Source organism: Sapajus apella, unplaced genomic scaffold, assembly GCF_009761245.1.
Source record: "Sapajus apella isolate SASKATOON/1434 unplaced genomic scaffold, GSC_monkey_1.0 scaffold82, whole genome shotgun sequence".
Lineage (NCBI taxonomy): Eukaryota > Metazoa > Chordata > Mammalia > Primates > Cebidae > Sapajus > Sapajus apella.
In genome coordinates this window covers 1,055,692-1,073,449 of record NW_022437022.1, presented here as the reverse complement: position 1 = coordinate 1,073,449, position 17,758 = coordinate 1,055,692, and the positions used below count along the sequence as shown (strand labels likewise).

Below are 17,758 nucleotides of genomic sequence, written 5' to 3'. Positions count from 1 at the left end.
AGCCAATGAAAAGAGGAAAAATGATCCATTGCCCAACTGGCAATGCAAAAATAACAACAACAACAACCAAAAAAACATGTTTTTTTAAAAAACCAGTTGTGCTAGAGAAGCACAGATGAATTTAACTGAGCCCTGACATACATTTCCCCAGAACACAGAGATGATTCTCGTGGCATAAAAAACAATGTACTTAACAACATACGTACTGTAAGAAAAGCTTGTATGGAAAATGGTGCCCTTCACTGTCCATTTAAGGCACAATAATGAAAACACGTTCCAGTAAATGAAATTCTATTTGGGTTCAAATTAATGTGGCCCAAGGCATTTCTCTTTCCCAGAAAGGAGTTCTGAGGCAGTATCTAAAGACAGATTCAAAGTTTTCCTCAGGAAGCAATTCTGGATTGATTACAACACAGAGAAGGGCCAAGGTAATTTTGGCTTAGTAAACTAGACAATCCCACAAAACCCAGTTTGGGTTCCAAGACCAGCTGGAGTGAAAACTTGGTTCAGGGTTGTAGCACCTCCTACCAGACCAACAATGAGCAGGACGAAGGATGCATGATGAGCTGAGAACACAACCGTGTGGACGAGTGCATGCCTAAGCCCTCTTTAGTTGCTCACTAAGAAGCAATTGAAGTCTGACATCATGTAAAGAGGAATGGCTACCCTGCTGGAGAGACAGCGTGGAAAAAGAAAAATATTTGGCCAGCAATCAGCAATTACAGCCATTCAAGCAGAAGCACCGAACACGTGAGTGATCTTGCAGCCACATGAGTAACACCAGGTGAGGTGACCGGAGCTGTCTGGCTGAGCCCCATTCATACCACAGAGCAGCAAGTGGCCAATAGCTATTGCTTTCAGCACTGAGTTATGGGCTGGTTTGCCAAATAGCATTACATTACTAAAATAGCCCACACTTGGAAAAAGTTTAAAACTCGTGTGTTCAAACACCTTCTAAGAGCCCCCACTATCCCAAAGTCCATAAAAAGCAATAAAACATCTCACATGGAACACCTTTTTTTTCTGCTTGACTAAATAAATCAAAGGATTATATAGACTGTTCCCTCTCAGTTGGTTAAACGCTAAAGAACATCATGGCTATTTACGATTAACAGGATCAAAAAATGCTTCCAGCAACTGGACAAAACATCCTCACAAATGATATACATCCACCAAAAATGAGAGTCTTGATTTTTATTTTTATTTTTTATTTATTTATTTTTATTAAGATGGGGTTTCACCATGATGGCCAGGCTGATCTTGAACTCCTGACCTCAGGTGATCCACCCACCTCAGCCTCCCAAAGTGCTAGGATTACAGGCGTGAGCCACTGCGCCCAGCCAAGAGCCTTGATTTTTAAAAAGTTGCTCTTAATTCCTTTTCCTGGGTTTTGTGTAGCACTCCTAAGTAAATCAAAAGCTAGAAGTGTGGGTGGAAGAGAGTATGGGAAGATCAGTTCCATCTGGGGGTAAAAAGAATCATGAAGAAGGCCTAGAGGTACCTGGAAGTGTCCATGCTCCAGGACAATGTGTCCTTGTGGAGGACAGGGTAACAATGCTGGAGGCATGGCTGACACTTTGGCAGAGAACAACACCTCTGTATCTGTTTCTAGGGCCACTGTAATAAAGTAACTCAACCTGAATGGCTTGAACAAGAGAAATGCATTGTCTCACTGCTCTAGAGGCCAGAAGTTCAAAATCAAGGTGTCCGCAGCGTCATGCTCTCTCTGAAGGCTCCAGAGGAGGATCCTTCCTGCCTCTTCCAGCTTCTGGTGTTTCTGGAAATTCTTGGCAATTCTTGGTGTGTGGCTCATCTCTCCAACATCTGCCTCCATCGCCAAATACGCCCTCCCAGTCTGCTTCTGTGTCGTCACCTGGGGTGCTTCTCTGTGTCTGCGTCTCATCTCCCTCTTCTTACGAGGACACCAGTCACTGGATCAGGACCCAGCCTAACCCAATATGACCTCAGCATGTCTTGACTGATTATACCTCAAAAACCCTATTTCAAATAAGGTCTCATTCTGAGGGTCATGGTAAACATGAATTTTTGAGGGATACTCTTTAAACCAGTACAACCTTCAATTGCAGGTGAAGGTGCTTGGACTTTTTCAATGTACCACCACCCCCATTGGAGCCAGAGAGCATGCAATGGAGAGCACCATGTCGGGACCTCATATGAATTGAGCGATGACCCTGACCCTCATTTCATGATCAGAAACATTTAAGGTTTGCTGTTTGACTCTCTTGTGTGTAATTTTCTCCCTAACTAGAAGGTTCCTGAAAGGCTGTGACCTACATTTTTTTTTTGTCAATGTATCATACAATAAGTATTTTTTTGACATGAAACATTTTGAGAGGATTGAAAGGAAACCAGGTATAGAACAACATGTATTAAATCCCCGCTGTCGAGCACCATTCATACATTATCTCATTAGGCATCATTAGGCTCCTCTCAAAGAGGAGAAAATGGATGAATATGGAAGCTTTGAGCCTGCCCAGGCCAGGCAGAACTACACAGTTTGAATGTTTAACGTGCCTTTAGGGGACCCAGCAAGTGCACCGTGACTGCATTTAACAAATAAAACTCCAAAGCGTTGTGGGAGGGATCAATGTGGCCACAGGTTATGAATTTGATCTCTTTTAGAGTATTTGGAGAAAAGCTATTAGATTCTGGATTTCCTTTCCTTTCAAATTATTTTTGGTTTCTAGACTGTGCTTCTATAAATGCAAGTGGCCCACATGGGAATCAGGATTTAAAAGTTACAAACATAAAATATATACACATTCAAATTCTGTAAGAAAAGACTATTTGATAGAAATTTATATCATTTTTTTCTTCCTCATGTTTTCTGAATTTTTAAATGAACACTTTTACTTCCATAACAGAAAAAAAATAAGCATTGATTAATCCCAGTCCTCCTTGTGGTCCTGTCTCCAGGTGTCCAGCGGGTCCTCTCATCTTTCGTGGAGATGGATGCCAACACCCAGCAGGTACATACTTGCTACTGTGTCTTAGCCCCTTCAGTTAACTTCGTTTTCTTTCCTGAAAACCAGTCAATGACTTCTCAAATTTCTTATCACGGCCTTTACAACCCTGCGTGTCTTATAGGTTTTCCCTGCGTGTCTTACAGGTTTTTACTCATCTCTCTAAACTCATCATAATCCACTCTTTCCCCCCTCTCACACATGGCTTTTAGTTGGTTCCTAGAATATGCAACATTTTTTTTTAAGGGAAGAGTTCTTCATACATGCTGTTTCCTCTGTTGGGATTTCTCTTATCTAGACAGTTTGTATGACTAGCCTTTTTCAGGCTTTATGTCTAAGAAAACATCACACTCTGTGAAGTTAGTTCCATCTCCCACATTCTCTAAAGCAAGTTCTGTTAGTGCTGAGCTCAGACTGTCTTGTTTAACATTGTGTCCAGCACCTAGCACAGTGCTCCAAGCATGGGAGGTCCTTAACAAATATTTGAAGAGTAAACGAAATTGTTATTTTAGTAACAAATCTTCACTGTCTACTTCATAGGGTAGGAAAATCAAAGGAAACAATGTTATTGGAAAATACTTCATAATTGTAATACAATTAAAGTAAAATATATTAACATTTTACCTACTATACATATGTATTGGTACATTTCAATATATGTGATATCTCATCCATAAAGGCTGTTGATTTTTTTTTAAAGGAACACATATGTATATTTTTAAAAATCCTCTTCGTCAAGTTAACTTGAAGTGCTAATACCATTAATATGGGAGCATGATTTTATTCATCTAAAATTATATCTATTTACTTTCTGGCAAGCTGTGTTTTATCAGTTAGGATGCTTTTGGCTTTAAGTAACAACAAAAAACTACAATCAAAGCAACAAAAATAACAACTTGACTCAAGATGACTTAAAGTATAAAATAATAAGGGCATTTATAATCTCACATAACAAGAATGCCAGAGGTAGGTGCACCCCAGGGTTGGTAAACACGGTCCCTCAGAGAGCTTGTCTGAGGCTCAGGGTCTCAGGGGGACACATCGCTGCACTCTGCCATCTGCAGACAAAGACGCTCCCTGACTCGGGCTCCCCTGAGCCCACTTCTGGCTGATGGTATATGTGAAGGTGGTGGCAGAGGATTTGGGGAAAAGTGGGAGTTTTAAGATATCTTTTGAAGCTTGAAACCACAAAACTGACTAAAGAATAGGATGAGGGGACAGGGAGTCAGGGCTGTCTAGTTTGAGAAACCGGTGTATGGTTGGTGATGCCACTTACCGAGATGGGGAGGAAGCAGTTTGGGGGGCGGAATCAGGAATTCCATCTTAGACAGCTTACATTTGAGTTGCCTGTGAAGCATCCAGTAAGAGGTGTTCCTAAGATGATGTAATAGTCAGACTTCATTTCAAAAGAAGTACCGAATTTGGGATATAATTGGAGTCTTCTCAAGTTGCAGATGACATTCATAGCCCTGGGAACGAATGAAGTCACCTAAGGAGAGAGCTCTGATAAAGAAGGGAGTGTGGTTAAAGAAGGCAAGTGATTTCTTTCTTTTTTTAATTTACCTTTTAAGTTCAGGGGTACATGTGTTATATAGGTCAATTTGTGCCATGGGAGATTTGTTGTACAGACGATTTCCTCACCCAGGTACTAGGCCTAGTAGCCAGTAGTTATTTTTCCTGATCCTTTCCCTCCTTCCCAACCTCCACCCTACAATAGGCCCCATTGTGTGTTGTTCCCCTCTATGTGTCCATGTATTCTTATCATTTAGCTCCCTTTTATAAGTGAGAACATGCAGTATTTGCTTTTCTGTTCCTGGGTTAGTTTGCTGAGGGTAATATCCTGCAGCTCCATCCGTGTTCCTGCAAAAGACATGATCTCATTCTTTGTATGGGTGCATAGCAGTCTATGGTGGATATACACCACATTTTCTTTGTCAGGTCTACTGATGACGCACAGTTAGGTTGATGTCATGTTTTTGCTATTGTGAGTGGTGCTGTGATGAATATGCACGTGCATGTGTCTTTACAATAGAACAATTTCTATTCCTTTAGATATATACCAAGTAATAATACCCAATAATGGTATCATTGGGTCAAATGGTATTTCTGTTTTTAGGCTTTCAGGAATTGCCATGCTACTGTGTCTTCCACAATGGTTGAACTAATTTGCAGCCCCACCAACAGTGTATAAGCATTCCTTTTTCTCTGTAACCTCGCCAATATCTGTTATTTTGTTACTATTTAATAATAACCATTATGACTAGTCTAAGATAGTATCTCATTGTGGCTTTGATTTGCATTTCTCTAATGATCCATGATTTGAGCTTTTCCTCATATGCTTCTTAGCTGCATATATGTCTTTTTTTAAAAAATGGCTATTCATGTCCTTTGTCTAATTTTTAACGGTATTGTTTGCTTTTCTCTTGTAAATTTGTTTAAGTTCCTTATAGGTGCTGGATATTAGACCTTTGTAAGATGCAAAATTTGCAAAAATTTTCTTTGGTTCTATAGGTTGTCTGTGCACTCTGTTGATAGTTTGCTGTGCAGAAGCTCTTTAATTAGATTCCATTTGCCAATTTTTGCTTTTGTTGCAATTGCTTTGGTGTCTTTATCATGAAATCTTTGCCCATTCTTATGTCCAGAATGGTATTGTCTATGTTGTCTTCCAAAGTTTTTATAGTTTTGGGTTTTACATTTAAGTCTTTAATCCATCTTGAGTTAATTTTTGTATGTGGTATAAAGAAGGGATCTAGTTTTAATCTTTGACATATGGCTAGCCAGCTATCCCAGCACCATTTATTTAATATTTGTATATGGTGTAAGGAATGGATTTAGCTTCAGTCTTCTGCATATGGCTAGCCACTTATCCCAGCACCATTTATTGAATAGAGAATCCTTTCCCCATTGCTTGTTTTTGTCAGTTTTATTGAAGACCAGATGGTTGTAGGTGTGCAGACTTATTTCTGGGTTCTCTATTCTGTTCCATTGGTCTATGTGTTTGCTTTTGTGCCATTACCATGCTGTTTGGGTTACTATATCCCTGTAGTATAGTTTGAAGTCAGGCAACATGATGCCTCTAGCTTTGTTCTTTTTGCTTAGGGTTGCTGTGGATATTCAGGCTCTTTTTTGGTTCAGAATGAATTTTAAAAATAAGTGGGTGTTGAACAATGAGAACACATGGACACAGGGAGGGAAACATCACACACCGGGGCCTGGGAAGTCGGGGGTTAGGAGAGGAATAGCAGGGGGTAAGGGGACTGGGGAGGGATAGCATTAGGAGAAATATCTAATGTAGGTGACGGGGTGATGGATGCAGCAAACCACCACCATGGCACGTGTATACCTATGTAACAAACCTGCAAACTCTGCACATGTACCCCAGAACTTAAAGTATAATAAATAAATTTTTTAAAAAAAATTTTTTTCTAGTTTACTGAAAAATGTTGATGATAGTTTAGTAGGAATAGCATTGAATCTGTAAAGTGCTTTGGGCAGTTTGGCCATTTTAACAATATTGATCCTTCTTATCCATGAGTGTGGAATGTTTTTCCATTTGTTTGTGTCATCTGATTTCTTTGAGCAGTGTTTTGTAGTTGTCCTTGTAGAGAGCTTTCACCTCCCTGGTTAGTCGTATTTCTAGGCATGTTATTTTTTGTGTGTGGCAATTGTGAATGGGAGTTTGCTCCTGATTTGTCTCTCAGCTTGACTGTTGTTAGTGTATAGAAATGTTAGTGACGTTTGCACATGAATTTTGTATCCTGAGGCTTTGCTGAATTTATCAGCTGTAGGAGATTTTGGGCCAAGACTATGGGCTTTTCTAGATATAGATCATGTTGTCTGAAAACAGGGATAGTTTGGCTTTCTCGCTTCCTTTTTGGATGCAATTTATTTCTTTTTCTTGCCTGATTGCCCAGGCCCACACTTCCAATACTATGTTGAATAGGAGTGGTGAGAGAAGGCTTTCTTGTCTTGTGCCAGTTTTCAAGAGGAATGCTTCCAGCTTTTGCCCTTTCAGTATGACGTTGGCTGTGGGCTTGTTATAGATGGCTCTTATTATTTTGAGGTATGTTCGTTTAATACATAGTTTATTGAGAGTTTTTAACATGAAGTGGTGTTTAATTTTATTGTAAGCCTTTTCCGCATATATTGAGATAATCATGCGTTTTTTGTCTTTAGTTCTGTTTATGTGATGAATCACATTTCTTGATTTGCATATGTTGAACATTGCTATCTTGCATCCCAGGGATAATGCCTACTTGATCATGGTGGATAAACTTTTTGATGTGCTACTGGGTTTGGTTTACCAGTATTTTGTTGAGGATTTTTGCATTAATGTTCATCAAAAATATTGGCCTAAAGTTTTCTTTTTTTGTTGTGTCTCTGCCAAGTTTTGGTATCAGGATAATGCTGGCCTCATAGAATGAGTTAGGGATGAGTCCCTCCTGCTCAGTTTTTTTAGACTAGCTCCTCAAGGAATGCACCAGCTCTTCTTTGTACATCTGGTAGAATACAGCTATGAATCTGTCTGGTCCTGTGCTTTTCTTGGTTGGCAGGCTATTTATGACCAATTAATTTCAGACCTCCTTATCAGTCTGTTCAGGATTTCAGTTTCTTCCTAGTTCAGTCTTGGGAGGGTGTATATGTCTAGGAATTTATCTATTTCTTCTAGATTTTTTTAGTTTATGACCATAGATGTGTTCATAATATTCTCTGACTGTTAATTGTATTCCTGTGAGGTCAGTGGTAATACCCCTCTTGCTGTTTCTGATTGTGTTTATTTAAATCTTCTCTCTATTCTTCTTTATTAACATAGCTAGTGATCTATTTGTTTTATTAACTTATTGTTCTGTTGAATGGTTTTTCACATCCCAATCTCCTTCAGTTCAGCTCTGATTTTGGTTATTTCTTGTCTTGAAGGCAGATGATTTCTTATGGAGGTGAATATTTGCTTACTTAAAGCCCAGCTTCTAGGGATCTCATTTCTACATGTCTGTCCCAAAGAAATAAAAGACTTACCTTTAACTGAAAAATCTGGGCATGCATCTTTATGGCAACATTATTCATAATTACTCAAAACTGGAAGCAACACAAATGGGGCCAAGCCTGGAGGCTTTATCTGACCGTTACAATCCACTAACCTCCAGTCGTGCCAAAGACCCTCTGTTACTCTCACCTCTGCGTCAAGGACATTGCACTGTGCAATGGAGACCACCAACTGCCCCACAGAGGCAGAGATTCAGAAGACAGGCAGAACACGCATTGTCACTCCCAGAAGGTCAGTTGTTTATAAATATGAAACCAAACTATTAAATAACAACAGCTGTAGGGCTGATCTTAACCAATAACATAACAAAAAATATCCCCAGTTATTCTGAGCAAGGTCTGCACTGAGTCAGCACTAGAACTCTGATGCAATCACACTAGAAAATACTGGATAAACTTTCCTCCTAAAACTTTAAGGAAGCTGAGAAACAGAGTCACATCACATACTTCAACAGAGTACAATTCAGCAAACTCAGGCTACATCACACATTGAAAAACCAAATTTTGTATGCAACTCCTTTCTGTAAAACAAGTTTTTTTTACTACAATTAAAAAATAGAAGTTTCCAATTCAATTTTGCAACTAAAAAGTAATAATAATGTGGTGTCTTTATGTTAAACTTTGGAAAAAGCCAAGGAATTTGCCTGCTTGGGTGAATGAATTCTGCAGGACCTTAAGGCTGCTCGCCACGTAAACCAAGACTTCTGAGGCAAGTGGGGCTCCCTCTGGCGGCTGCTCCAAATAGCTGCTCCTGCAGGACTCCAAGCTTCACCCTCTCAAACCAACAGAAGCCAGCAGGAGGCTGCATTCGGTGTGGCAAATAACCTAGCTAAGCACTGTGGACAGAGAGAGTTGCAAGAAAAATGATGGCATAAAGTAGCTGATCGCTAACATTTCACTGAGAATAGACCCCTTGCAGGGACTGAGACAACACAACGTCTCCCATAGATCTGGTGGTCAGAGAGGATAGATAAGAATCCCTAGAGCCCTGTAAGAAGCCACACCAGCACATCCCCGTGTGGGTATCCATGGCCTGGCAGCCTGCAGAATTCCGGGACCAGAGACTTCCTCATCCTGTTGGAATGCCCAGGCATCTCCACCTCAAATGTCCTCATCTTCCCGGAACCCCTCTTTTTCTCTTAACATTCCTCTAAATAAAATTCCCTATCTGCTACAACATAGAAAGAGAGGAGGAACAAGAAAACTAGTTACCAACTAATAAGAAGGCCCAGGGGCCGCTCGACGTTTAATCTTCCCAAGGGATGAGAATGCGCCTCGTGCTGCTCAGCACCTGAAATGCAGCCCTGGCTAATGGCTCCGTTTCACTGGACGTACTCCCGGGATCATAGATGGCAGCTGGGGAGGGCAGTGAGGGTGGAAATGTCTCACTAGGCTGAATTGAAGTGAGGTCTACCCATTGCCTTCTTTGCACATGTTTAAGTATTCAAAGAATCTAGTAATTTACCCATAAGAGATAATCAAACAAGAGAACAAAGGTGTATGTGCAAAGATTTGGATCTTAGCTTTATTTGAAATAATGGAAGGTTGGAAGTCAATTCACGTCCATCAATGTGGGGCTGGCCACCTGCCAGTGGGTTACATCCCTGCAGGGACATGACCCACCCATGGAGAGAATGATGGTCATTGATGGCATTGGGACAGCAAGAACTCCATGAAGAAAGCTGCCCCGCAAAATGAGATGCAATTGACATTGATGTGTCTGTACTTGTGCAAAGAGAGATTTGGGAAAGGAAGTTTACTGAAATGTTAACAATACATTACAAGTTTTGAAGTGACTTTAATTTCTTTTTTTTTTTTTTTTTTTTTTTTTTTCAATTTTCCATCAGGCTTGAATTTTCTCCATAGACATGCATCATCTATGTCAGCAGTCCCCAACCTTTTTGGCACCAGGGACCAGTTTCGTGAAAGGCAACTTTTCCACAGATCAGGAGTGTGAGGGACGGTTTAGGATGGTTCAAGCACATTATGTTTATCTAGATTCTCATAAGGAGCATGCTAGATCCCTTGCATGCCGAGGTCACAGGAGGGTTTGTGTTCCTATGAGAATCTAATGCAGTTACTCGTCTGACGGGAGGTGAAGCTTAGCCTCACTCACCTGCCCCGACACTCACCTCCTGCTGCACAGCCCTGTTCCTAACAGGCCACAGACCCAAACCAGCCCATCCCCTGGGCGTTGGGACCTCTGATTTGTGTAATTGGAAATAAAGTTGTTTGCATTACTCTAAAATAAAAGGAAGTAGCCTTGTTCTAAGGTATTCTAGAAGTGCCATAGTAGGGAAAAGTTCTGCTGAAAACTGTAGGGATGTTTAGTCATTTTAGGGAAACACAAGAAACTGGATGAATTCGAGTTTTTATCTATCTTCCTTCAAGACAGCTACTAGTGATCTGCAGAAAGATGATTGGGAAATAAATCAGGAAAACTGAGCCCAAAGTGAGGTGCAAAGGTTCTAAAAGGATCAGTGGTCAATGATGTCATGGCATGTATTAGCTGAATCTGTGGTGTGAGTTCTAAAATTATACTGAGATATTGGGGAAAAACAAAGGCTCAGCTATGCTTTCATCAGATTTCAGTTCCTTTGACAGTTCCTTGGGTGGTCACTACTCCTACTGTGATGAGCCACCACTGACCTGGGCCCTCTGCCCTGTTCTTGTCACAGTTACAAGGTGAGCTTTCTTTAAAAGATTATTTGACTAGCAATTGGCCTTGTCCATTGGCTTGTGAGCTTCATGAACACATGCATCATTTCTTTTTCTGAGACAGAGTCTCACTCTGTCGGCCAGGCTGCAGTGTGGTGGTGCAATCTTGGCTCACTGCAACCTCGGCCTCCCAGGTTCAGGTAATCCATCCACCTCAGCCTCCTGAATAGCTGGGACTACAGGTGAGGGCCACCATGCCTGGCTGATTTTTGTATTTGTTGTAGAGATAGCATTTCATCAAATGAGCCACCTGTCTTGGCCTCCCATAATGCTGAGATTACAGGCATGGGCCACCATGCCTAGCTATTTTTATTTTTCTTTAATTTTTGTTCATAATTTAATCCTTGGTGACTGACACATACTGGGGTCTCAAAACAAGTTTGAGTGAATTTATAAAAGCAGTATGATGTGACTTTTAAAAATAATTGTAATAGCTTGGTGCAGTGGCTCAGATCAGCACTTTGGGAGGACAAGGGAGGCAGATCACAACATCAGGAGATTGAGACCATTCTGGCCAACATGGTGAAACTTCATCTCTACTAAAAATACAAAGATTAGCTGAGCATGGTGGTGGGTGCCTGTGGTCCTAGCTACTCAGGAAACTGAGGAAAGAGAATCACTTGAACCAGGCAGGTGGAGGTTGCAATAAGCCAAGATCATGCCACTGCACTCCAGTCTGGCAACAGAGTGAGATGTCATCTCAAAAAAAATAATTATTATTATAATTATAACACTTTGACAATGGAAACACAAATGACCTTAGTGATCTGAAAGTTGCATTTTGTACTTTTTGCTTTGATTGCATATTTTGAAACAATAGATGCCTCACAATTTTTCCTTGACTGTTATTTCATTTTCTATTCCTCAAAGAGGCTATAGACACTGGAGGAAACACCAGAGCCCACACAGGGGTGGTTCATTGTGAGAAAAGGTAAGACAAGTAAGTCCCTCTATTTGAAAGCCTGAGACGTTTTTCAGCAGGCATATTGCATGCATGACCAAACAGATTAATGTGGTTCTAACTGGTAAACCATTAATTAGCCATAGAATATATTCAAGGTCATTCAGAAAGATACACAAGCAAATCCACAAAAGGGGATTATAAACCCACTGTGTTCAGCTATTCCTGTATTGCTATAATGAAATACCTGAAGCTGGGTAATTTATAAAGAAAAGAGGTTTAATTGGCTTATGGTTCTGCAGGCTTCAGAAAGTGTGGTGCCAGCATCTGCTGGGTTCTGGTGAGGGACTCAGAAACCTTACAATCATAGCAGAAGGCAAAGGGGGAGTAGACATCTCACATAATGAGAGCAGGAGCAAGAGAGAGAGCAGGTAGGGGGAGGTGTCACACACTTTTAAGCAGCCAGATCTCATGATAACTCACTCACTCTCATGAGGACAGAGCCAAACCATTCATGAGAAACATCAAACACCTTCCACCAAACTCCAGACTGGGGATTACATCTCAACATAAGATTTGGAGGGACTATCTAAACTATATCGTTCTGCCCCTGCCCTCCCAAATCTCAGGTCCTTCTCATATTGTAAAATAATCTCATGTCCTTCTCACATTGCAAAATAATCTCTTCTCTATAGTCCCCCAAAGTCTTAACTTGTTCAAGCTTTAACTCAAAAGTTCCAAGTCCAAATGAATTCCTTCCACCTGTGAGCCTATAAAATCACAAGAAGTTACTTACTTCTGAGATACAATGGGAATACAAGAATTGGGTAAATATTCCTGTTCTAAAAGGTAGAAACCAGCCAAAAGAAAAGGGCTACAGGCCCCACACAAGCCTAAAACCCAGTAGGACAGTTATTAAATATTAAAGCTCCAAAATAATCTCATTCAACTCCATGTCCCACATCCAGTGCACACAGGTGCAAGAGATGGTCTCCCAAGGCTTTGAGTAGCTCCATCCCTGTGTCTTTGCAGGACACAGCCCCTCAGTTGCTCTCACAAGCTGGAGTTGAGTGCCTGTAGCTTTTCCAGGTCCAGGGTGCAAGCTGCCGATCGATCTCTCATACTGTGGTCTGGAGTACAGATCCCCTTTCCCACAGCTTCATTAGACAGTGCCCTAGTGGGGACTCTGTGTGGGATCTCCAACCACACATTTCCCCTTGACCCTTCCCTAGTAAAATCTCTCTGTGAGGGCTCCACCCCTGCAGCAGACTTCTGCCAGGGCACCCAGACTTTGCCATACCTCCATTGAAATCTAAGAGGAGGCTACCAAGCCTTCTTCACTGTTGCATTCTATGTGCCTTCAGGCTTAACACCACATAGACGCATGATAGCTTATGGCTTGTGCCCTTTGTAACAGCAGCCAGAGCAGCCAGGATGTGGGGACCAGTGTCCCAAGGCTGTGCAGAGCATTGGGGTCCTGGGCTTGGCCCACAGAACAATTCTTTCCTCCTAGGCCTCTGGGCCTATGATAGGTGGGGCTGTCTAGAAGAACTCTGAAATGCCTTTGAGGCCTTTTCCCCATTGTCTTGGCTGTCAGCACCTTACTCCCTTTTAGTCATGCAAATCTTTCTAGCAAGTAGTTGCTCCACAGCCTCTCCTGATAATGATTTTTATTCCTCTCCTGATAATGCTTTTTCTTTCTCTGGCATGTGGCCAAGCTGCAAATTTTCCAAACTTTTACACTCTGTTTCCCCTTTAAATATAACTTGCAATTTTAAGTCATTTCTTTGCTCCCACGTCTGACCATAGGCTGTTAGAAGCAGCCAGGTTAGAAGCAGTCAGGTCACATGTTGAACACTTTATTGCTTAGAAATTTCTTCCTCCAGATACCCCAAGTCATTACTCTTAAGTTCAAACTTCCACAAATCCCTAGGGCATGAACACGATATAGCCAAGTTGTTATCACTATCAGCATTTTGGTCACAATCATGGAACCAGATTCTAAGAAGTTCCAAACTTCACCTCATCTTTCTTTCTTCTTCTGTGCCCTCCCAACTCCTCCATCCTCTGTCCATTAATGAATTCCAAAGTTGCTTCCACATTTTCAGGTATCTTCATAGCAACATCTCACTCCTTGGTACCAATTTTCTGTGTTAGTCCATTCTTATATTGCTATAAAGAAGCACCTGAAGCTAGGTAATTTATAGAGAAAAGAGGTTTAATTGGCTCACGATTCTGTAGTCTGTACAGGAAGCATGGTGTTCACATCTGCTTGGCTTCTGGAGAAGCCCCAAGAAGCTTCTAATCATGTGGAAGGCAAAGTGTGAGCACAGGTCTCACATGGCCAGAGCAGGAGCAAAAGAGAGGATGAGAGGGAGGTGTCACATGCTTCTAAACAACCAGCTCTCACAAAAACTCACTTATGCTGGGAGGACAGTACCAAGCCCTTCATGAGGAATCCACTCCCATGACTCAAACACGTCCCACAAGGCCCTACGTCCAACACTGAGGATTACATCTCAACATGAGATTTGGAGGGGACGTCCAAACTATATCACCCAGAAACGGGCCGACTTCACGGTTTTGCAGTATCTGAGATGATGTATGCACTGCTCAGCATCATAGAGGTTTCTAAAACCAAGGGTCGATGGGAGAGATATATTGATCCCAGCTTTGAGTATGAAGAGGAAAAAAAAGAAGCAGAGTTTATTTTTTTTTCCCATTTATTTATTTTATTGCATTTTACATTTTGGGGTACATGTGAAGAACATGCAAAATTGTTGCATAGGTACACACATGGCAGTGTGATTTGCTGCCTTCCTCCCCATCACCTACATCTGGCATTTCTCCCCTTGCTATCTCTCCCCAGCTTCCCACCCCCCACCCTCCCTCCCCTATTTCCCCCCAACTGACCCCAGTGTGTAGTGCTCCCCTCCCTGTGTCCATGTGTTCTCATTGTTCAACACCCGCCTATGAGTGAGAACATGCGGTGTTTGATCTTCTGCTCTTCTGTCAGTTTGCTGAGAATGATGGTTTCCAGGTTCATCCATGTCCCTACAAAGGACCCAAACTCATCGTTTCTGACGGCTGCATAATATTCCATGGTGTATATGTGCCACATTTTCCCTATCCAGTCTATCGTCGATGGGCATTTGGGTTGGTTCCAGGTCTTTGCTATTGTAAACAGTGCTGCAATGAACATTCGTGTACACGTGTCCTTATAGTAGAACGATTTGTAATCCTTTGGATATATACCCAGTAATGGGATTGCTGGGTCAAATGGAATTTCTATTTCTAGGTCCTTGAGGAATCGCCACACTGTCTTCCACAATGGTTGCACTAATTTACACTCCCACCAACAGTGCAAAAGTGTTCCTATTTCTCCACATCCTCTCCAGCATCTGTTGTCTCCAGATTTTTTAATGATCGCCATTCTAACCGGCGTGAGATGGTATCTCAGTGTAGTTTTGATTTGCATTTCTCTGATGACCAGTGATGATGAGCATTTTTTCATATGTTTGTTGGCCTCACGTATGTCTTCTTTTGAGAAGTGTCTGTTCATATCCTTTGCCCACTTTTGAATGGGCTTGTTAGTTTTTTCTTGTAAATCTGCTTTAGTTCTTTGTAAATTACGGATATCAGCCCTTTGTCAGATGGGAGAAGCAGAGTTTAAATGTTGTCAGTCCTCAAACACAGAGATGAAGGCTCAGGGAATTACCTTAGAAGAAAGATATTGCATTGTCGGACGACTGAAAGAAAACAAAACAAATTTTAAAAAAAATTGTGGAGGATGGGGTGAGGTTTCAGGTTAGCAGTATAAAATTCTCTTTTGTATTAAGGGCACTTTATTCATAGTCTGCTTATCATGTGAGAGGGCATCATACACCTTAAAAAGGAATAATTCCATTTCCTTCCTTTTCTAAGTGATTTACAAGAAACTCGTTGCATAGATTTTTTTAAATCAACTAAATGCCCTCAAAGTTTAACAGTTGTTTACTATGAAGCATAATTACTGAAAATGCTGGGCTATATTAATAGAGGCATATTTGTCAGATTATGGAAGGCCATGATCCCACTATAAGAATCACAACTACTTTGAATATTTGTTATTTCTTAATTTTTGCAATAACTGTGAGAGGTAAACAACTAAAGAGGCCCTGAATCCCACCCAGTGTTTAGAGGAACAGGCATGCATCCATTTTGTGATCTTGGGAAATCCTTTCATCAGCTCCACAGAGTTGTTAATAAAAGAATTCATGACCTGATACATGAAAAGCACTTACTTGGTGTAGGGCCGGGACTTAGCAAGCAATAAATAGCTGCAATAATTTGATTATTTGACAAATAAGAAACAGATTCCTTTCCTTACGTGACTTGTCCAAGACTTCACAGTTGGAAGAAGTAGAGCCAGGGCTGCAGTCCAGGCTCAGCTCTGTTTCACACTCCAAGTCCCTTCTTCACCCGCTTCTCAGCTGCCTATTCCCTTGATCTTGCCATGGTAATGTCACAGACAAGACCTTTGCTTTGCCAAGATCTGATGTTGACATAACATCCCATGCTATCCCCAAGCTTCTTCCTTGAGAGACTGAATGTTTCCATGTTGCTCATGTCTCCAGTGGTCACTTATATCTCCCTGACAATCTACTCTGCTAAGTACATTCCCTCTCCTTGCAAAATACTGAAACGAACAAACTAAGCAGATAAACTAACAAAATAGGCAGATAAACACACCTTCACACCTTGCTGCCAGCTGATTACCTGGGTCTCTCTTGTTCCTTTGCCACATGCACAAGTTTTTGAAGAGCAGGCCCCTGTCTACCCCTGCACCATCCTCTCTCTCTTCAGCCCTTGCAGTCTGACTCTAACCCTCCTTTGTGTGGAAACCCAGAGGTCCCACGACCACTGCTATAGCTGAGGCATTGCTCTGTCTTCTGTTTGTCAACCTTGACAGCACCAAGAACCTCTAAGCACCCCCCAAGCCTCCTTCCCTTGGCTCTCTGTCTCCCTTTCATACTTTCTCACCTCACTCCAACTTTGCCAACTTGTCTGGTTTCTTTTCTTGACTCTTCTTCCTACTCTTTCCTGACTTGCTCAATTTCTTTTAAGAATCAGAGAACTTTAGAATCATAAGAAATCTAAAACATTATCTGGTTCAATAGTGATCCATTGTCCTCCCCACTGCCGCCAATATCCCCGGCTGGTGCTGCTCTAGGCCCTGCAGTGGTGGCAGTGGGCTCTCCCTGCCCCGTGTGCAGGGCAGTGGACCTTTACCTGGCTACCGATGTTGGGGAGCCAGACTGCCTTCTCATGACTCCTTTAACTCTGCCTTGTGAGATCTTCCCTGGCCCCTGAACCATCACCCCAGACACCAAGGCTCTTGCCTCTCCCTGATCTCTCCCCACAGCCCTGAGGTTTTCTCTCTCTAGATAACAGCCCAATTTCTTCAGCTGCAATTCATTACATATAGTTTCTTTTTCTCCACTTCCCTGTCACTGCACCTATTCCAATTTACCCATCCATAAACTCTGAATTTTGATTGCCTCAAAGAATCTGCACACAMTATAGCAGRGTGCTCACCACTCCAGTTCAGGAGAAAACACAGGTAGGGGCAGGTCCTCAGCTGGAATGAGGCCCCAGGRGCTAAGTTACTGGGTAGCTAATGAGGAAAAGTGGTGTTCTACCTAATATAGAATAGATAGATGATGACTGACTGATGACTGGCTGGTGAGGTAGCTGACTGACTGGCTGGCTGGCTGGCTGGATGTGGATGGATGGATGGATGGATGATAGAGGTGGATGAATGGATGGATGGATACGGATGGATGAATGGATATGGATGGAGATGGTTGGAAGGATGGATGCTATGGATGCATGGATGGCTATGGATGTATGGATGTAGATGCATGGATGGATGGATGGATGGATGGAGATGCATGGATGGATGGAGATGGATAGATGAATGGAGATGCATGAATGGCTGGATGGAGATGCATGGATGGATGGATGGCTATGGATGGATGGATGGATGGATATGGATGGATGCATGGAGATGCATGGATGGATGGATGGAGATGCATGGATGGATGGAGATGGATAGATGAATGGAGATGCA

At 41.9% G+C, this 17,758-nt stretch overlaps 1 non-coding gene across 1 annotated transcript; it reads left to right on the top strand.

Annotated features, from left to right (window-relative positions):
* Positions 1 to 10,509: 10,509 nt before the first annotated feature.
* LOC116533504 lies at positions 10,510 to 10,577 on the top strand. Its single transcript, XR_004261326.1, has one exon. It is a non-coding gene; the product is annotated as a small nucleolar RNA SNORD45 (small nucleolar RNA).
* Positions 10,578 to 17,758: the final 7,181 nt, after the last annotated feature.